This window comes from Rattus rattus, chromosome 4 (genome assembly GCF_011064425.1).
Source record: "Rattus rattus isolate New Zealand chromosome 4, Rrattus_CSIRO_v1, whole genome shotgun sequence".
Taxonomy (NCBI): Eukaryota; Metazoa; Chordata; class Mammalia; order Rodentia; family Muridae; genus Rattus; species Rattus rattus.
In genome coordinates, this window is record NC_046157.1 from 157,914,008 (window position 1) to 157,918,709 (window position 4,702).

At 47.4% G+C, this 4,702-nt stretch overlaps 1 pseudogene; it reads right to left on the reverse strand.

The window, feature by feature from the left end:
• Nucleotides 1-474: 474 nt before the first annotated feature.
• On the reverse strand, nt 475-965 carry LOC116898247 (annotated as a pseudogene).
• Nucleotides 966-4,702: the final 3,737 nt, after the last annotated feature.

A 4,702-nucleotide genomic window follows, 5' to 3' on the forward strand; every position in this document is an offset into this window, starting at 1 on the left:
ATCCAAGTAACAAACTCACAGTTAAGCCCACCTGAGTGAGCTCCTTCCAGATAGGCCTTGTAGCGCCATACTCTAAACACGGGGGATTCAACACATGAGGGCTCTTTGGGTTTTTTTATTATTTAATTCATTTATTTTCAAAGATTTTTGTTTATTTATTTTATGTATGTGAGGACACTCGCTGTCTTCAGACACACCAGAAGGGGGCATCAGATCCCATGACAGATGGTTGTGGTTGCTGGGATTTGAACTCAGGACCTACTGGAAGTGCAGTCAGTGCTCTTAACTGCTGAGCCATCTCTTCGGCCCATTTTAGTGTGTGTGTGTGTGTGTGTGTGTGTGTGATTAGATCCCCTACAACCAGAGTTACAATTGTTTGATGTGGGGATTGAGAACTGAACCTGGATCCTCTGCAAAATTAGTAAGTGGTTTTTTTTTCCTTTAAAGTTTATTCAATACAACATAATCTCAACTTCACTGAGGTGGCTGACCACGTCCACTGTCAACAGAAGCCCCCTCTAAACTGGAATTCTGTCACTGATCCAGTGGCAGCCTCAGCTTTCTTGTCAGCTCCAGGGGGCACAGCACTCCTTCTGTAGGTGTCTCTGTCTGCCTCCCCTCTTGTGAATCTTGCTGGCCCGATCGATCACCCTCTGGACCTTTGGGCCGAGGCCTGCAGGTCTCGGGAAGGCTGCGGCGCAAGGTGGCGGGCACGATCTCCGGAGGTAGGTGCAGGTAATCCAGGAGATACTGGATGCCCTCATTCGTGAGGTACCAGTAGAAATGTCTCCAAGCAAACTGCTCCTTCATGTAACCTTGAGACTTGAGAGACTGCATGGCCTTCATGACGTGAAGGTTGGGCACGTTCTTGTCTGCCAGCTCGGGGTGTTTGGGCATTGTGGACGTCTTTTTTGGCAACCATCACCCCTTCCTTAGATGGCAATCCGATTCTTAGGCATCAACATCGCGGCGGCTCTAGTAAGTGTTCTTAACTGCTACGTTATCTATCCAGTTCTTTTTTTTTTTAAGATTTATTTATTTATTATATACTAAGTGTACGATAGCTGTCTTCAGACACACCAGAAGAGAGCATCGGATCTCATTACAGATGGTTGTAATGTGGTTGCTAGGATTTGAACTCAGGACCTCTGGAAGAGCCATCAGTGCTCTTAGCCGCTGAGTCATCTCTCCAGCCCTCCCTCCAGTTCTTGATTGAGATTTTTTTGTTTTGTTTTGTTTTTCAAGACAAGGTCTCACTATATAAAGATGTGAGCCGCTGCCCACCACCACCACCACCACCCGGCTGTTTTGTAATGTTTTGTTAATTCTTTCTATTTATCCTTTGACAGTTTCTTATAAGTATATTACGTATTTTGATCATTCTCCCCCTCCCTTCACTCTCTTATCAACTCCTAATCCCGTTGAACCACTCCTTCACAACCAGACCTCTTCCTACTTTCAGTCTGCCTATCCAGCCTCTTCTGCCTCCACAATCATACCCAGGTCTAGGCGTGTGTTATCATCTACCTGAATCATCCACAAAAGCCCCTACCTGGTCGCCTTCCTGGGTGCTCAGCTCTGTACCTCAGAACAGCAGCATTTTCCTATCGTGATGGCTTTGTGAGTCACACATCGTAGGTCACACATTGTGAGCATCCAACTGTGGGGCAGGTCCACTTGGGAATGTGGTGAATATTTTCCTGCTGCAGGACCTTTGCACTGACCCCATCTTCTGCCCAACAGCCCTAGGCTGACTCTCACCCTTCAGATCTTGCCTGACATTGATCAGAGGCTTCCTTAGCCTCCCGGTGCTAATAAAAATGGCTCCCAGTCCTGCCTCTCCCCTGCCTGCTTTTATTTCTTCATAACTACATGTGTCACCATCACGCTCCAGAGGTGTACAGGATGGATGAAAAGGGTCTGTTTTATCCTCTGCTATGCACATGAGCAATTAAATGAAGGGACAGAGGAGCCAGGAGAACCCAGCAGGCTGATGAAATGGGCAGTGGACCTAACCAACTGATTGAACTCTCTGCAGGAGGTGACATGGCTTGTCCCTCAGACTTGCCTTCTCAAACCACCCTGAAGAGGAGGGAGATAAGCTAAGCAGAAACTCCCAACTGGAGCAGAGGCTAAGAAGGAGATCAGGGGTGTTGAGAGGCAGCATGCAACAAGAAGCTTCACATGTAGAGATGTTGGTGGTCTTGGTGAGAGCAGCTACTCCTGGGACAGAGAAGGTAGGTCCATTGGTAATATGTTGCCATATCCTGAATATACTCCTGTACTCAGTCCCCAACACCGTAACAACAATTAAAGCAGGTTGGTGGTGCACGCCTGTGAGCGGCGCCTGGGAGGAGGTAGCAGAAAGATTAGAAGTTCAAGGTCATCCGGGCAACGGTGGTGCAAGCCTTTAATCCCAACGCTCTGGAGGCAGATGCATGGGGATCTCTGTGAGTTTGAGGTCAGCCTGGTCTATACCATGAGTTCTGAGACAAGCCAGGACTACACAGAGCAACCCTGTCTCGTAAATAAAAATTAAAATTAAAGAGAGGGGGAAAAAAGAAAGAAGATAGAAGTAGATAGAAGTCTAAGGCTGTCCTTGGCTGTGAGGTCATGTGTGTTGTTATTGTTGATGTAATGCTGCTCCTGTGCCTCTGCTTCCTTAGCCTCTTCAGGCTAAGTGCCATGCCCTTATCACTCTCAAGCCCTTGCACTCTGAGGCTGGCCTTGGTTTCCTTCCCCCCGACCCCCAACACCGGGCTCTCCTTGTCCTTTCAATGGAGGCCAGGATGCATGTATGTCTGGAACTCCTGGGAGGGCCTCGATGATGCAGTCAAAGTTTCCATGGCTTCCTTCGCATCTAAGATACTGTATGTAGTCCCCCATGTCCTTCTCAGTTTAGGAGTTGCTGACAAATCTGGGCCACTTTTCACTCAGTCCTCTGATCACCCACCTAGTGCTGTAGCAAAATGAGCCCTTGCAGCTTGGAGACATTACCTCCTTTAGGTGGGACCTGGACTCTCCAGGTCACCTCCCTCTTGACCTCCCAAGACTATAGAAGTGAGGACATCATCCTCTGGCCTAAAGGAATTGACTCATATATTGTGTGACCAAAGAAATCATCATGCCATTCAAATCCATCTCGGTGTACCAATGAAATTATTGGGGTTATTTATAGGAACTTAGGTTACCCGGGAAACCACATGAACAAAAAGCCCCACCCCAACTTATGTGACAATTCAGGAAAGCTGCACCATGGGCGTTCCCCACTCCAGTTGACCTTCTGCTCCTATACCCTCCAGCTCTGTGACCTTCCTAATGCTGTAGCCCCTTAATACAGTTCCTCACATTGTGACATTCACCATGGAGTCATTTTTATTGCTACTCCATAACTATAATTTTGTCACCGTTATGAATTGTAATGAAAATATCTGATTTGCAGATACTCAGTTAGGGACCTCTGTGAAAGAGATGTTGGCTTTCAGAGAGGTTACAACTCACAGGTTGGGAACCACTGCAAGTGTGACTCTCTAGGTCATACATGTACCGAAGTAGGATTACATGCATTGGGAGGTAGGCTAAGAGAGTGAGTAGAATCCATGTGAAGGTCTGAACACACACACACAAACACACACACACACACACACACACACACACACACACACACACACACACACACAAAACTTCCTTAAGGGAATGCTAGAATGCTGATATACCTGGTCTTATCAATGTTCCCTTCCTTCTGACCACAGCACATCTACTGTAAAAAAGACACAGTTCTTTAACAGCAGATGAAAATACAAATGTATCTGGGTCCAGGCAGGACAGGTAACCATCCAGCTACCAAGTACTAGGGAGTGGTGGGGCTGCCTAGTTGCCTAGAGCTGCTGTAACCGGTACCATGTGCTAGGTAATTCAAGACCAACAGGAGCCCACTATAGCTCTGCAGGAGATCTGAGATGAACCTGTGTGTTGGGCCACACTTCTGAGAATGCCGGGAAGGACTCGTCCCAGGAGACTCTCTTGGCTTCCAGGATTTTTTTTTTCTTCCCCAACCTGTGGTACTCCTTGGCAATATTGTTCTGGTCTCTGCCTTTACCTCCATATAGCTTTCTCCCTTTTGTGTATGTCTGTGTTCTCCACAGGGGTCCACACTATTCCAGGCTGACCTCATCTTAATAAGTCTATTTCCACGGATCACGTGCTCAGGCAGGCCTAGAAAAGAGGCGTTTAACCTAAGAATAGGGAGAGGAAAGAACTCAGCTTTCACAGAACTGATAAGATCTGGAACGTAAGAGGGAGGCTGGCTCTAGGGGCAGTCCCCAAATGTCACCATGGCTCTGCAGAACTTCAAGAGAAGTCAGAAATTCTGACTTTCTGTGAAACTGATTCAACAAGTTAAAAAAAAAATCTTACTGTGGTCCCCACCCATCCATCCACTGAAATGTGTCTAATATAAGCAGCCAACTTATTACCCATTGAAAGACTCTCCCAAAAGAGGCCATTTTTGGCTTGACCTTATTTTCAAAGCCAGGTTGGACAGCACACAGGGTTGTGGTGGGAGGAGGGTGACGTCATTTGGGAAAGGACGCTCTAGCTGGCGTTTCAATAAACTGCTTCTCTGCATGCAGGAGGCTGGGCACCAGGCAGGGGAGGGGCAAGAGGGCACTCAGAGGTAGACTAGCTTCTCATGGGGCTCTGC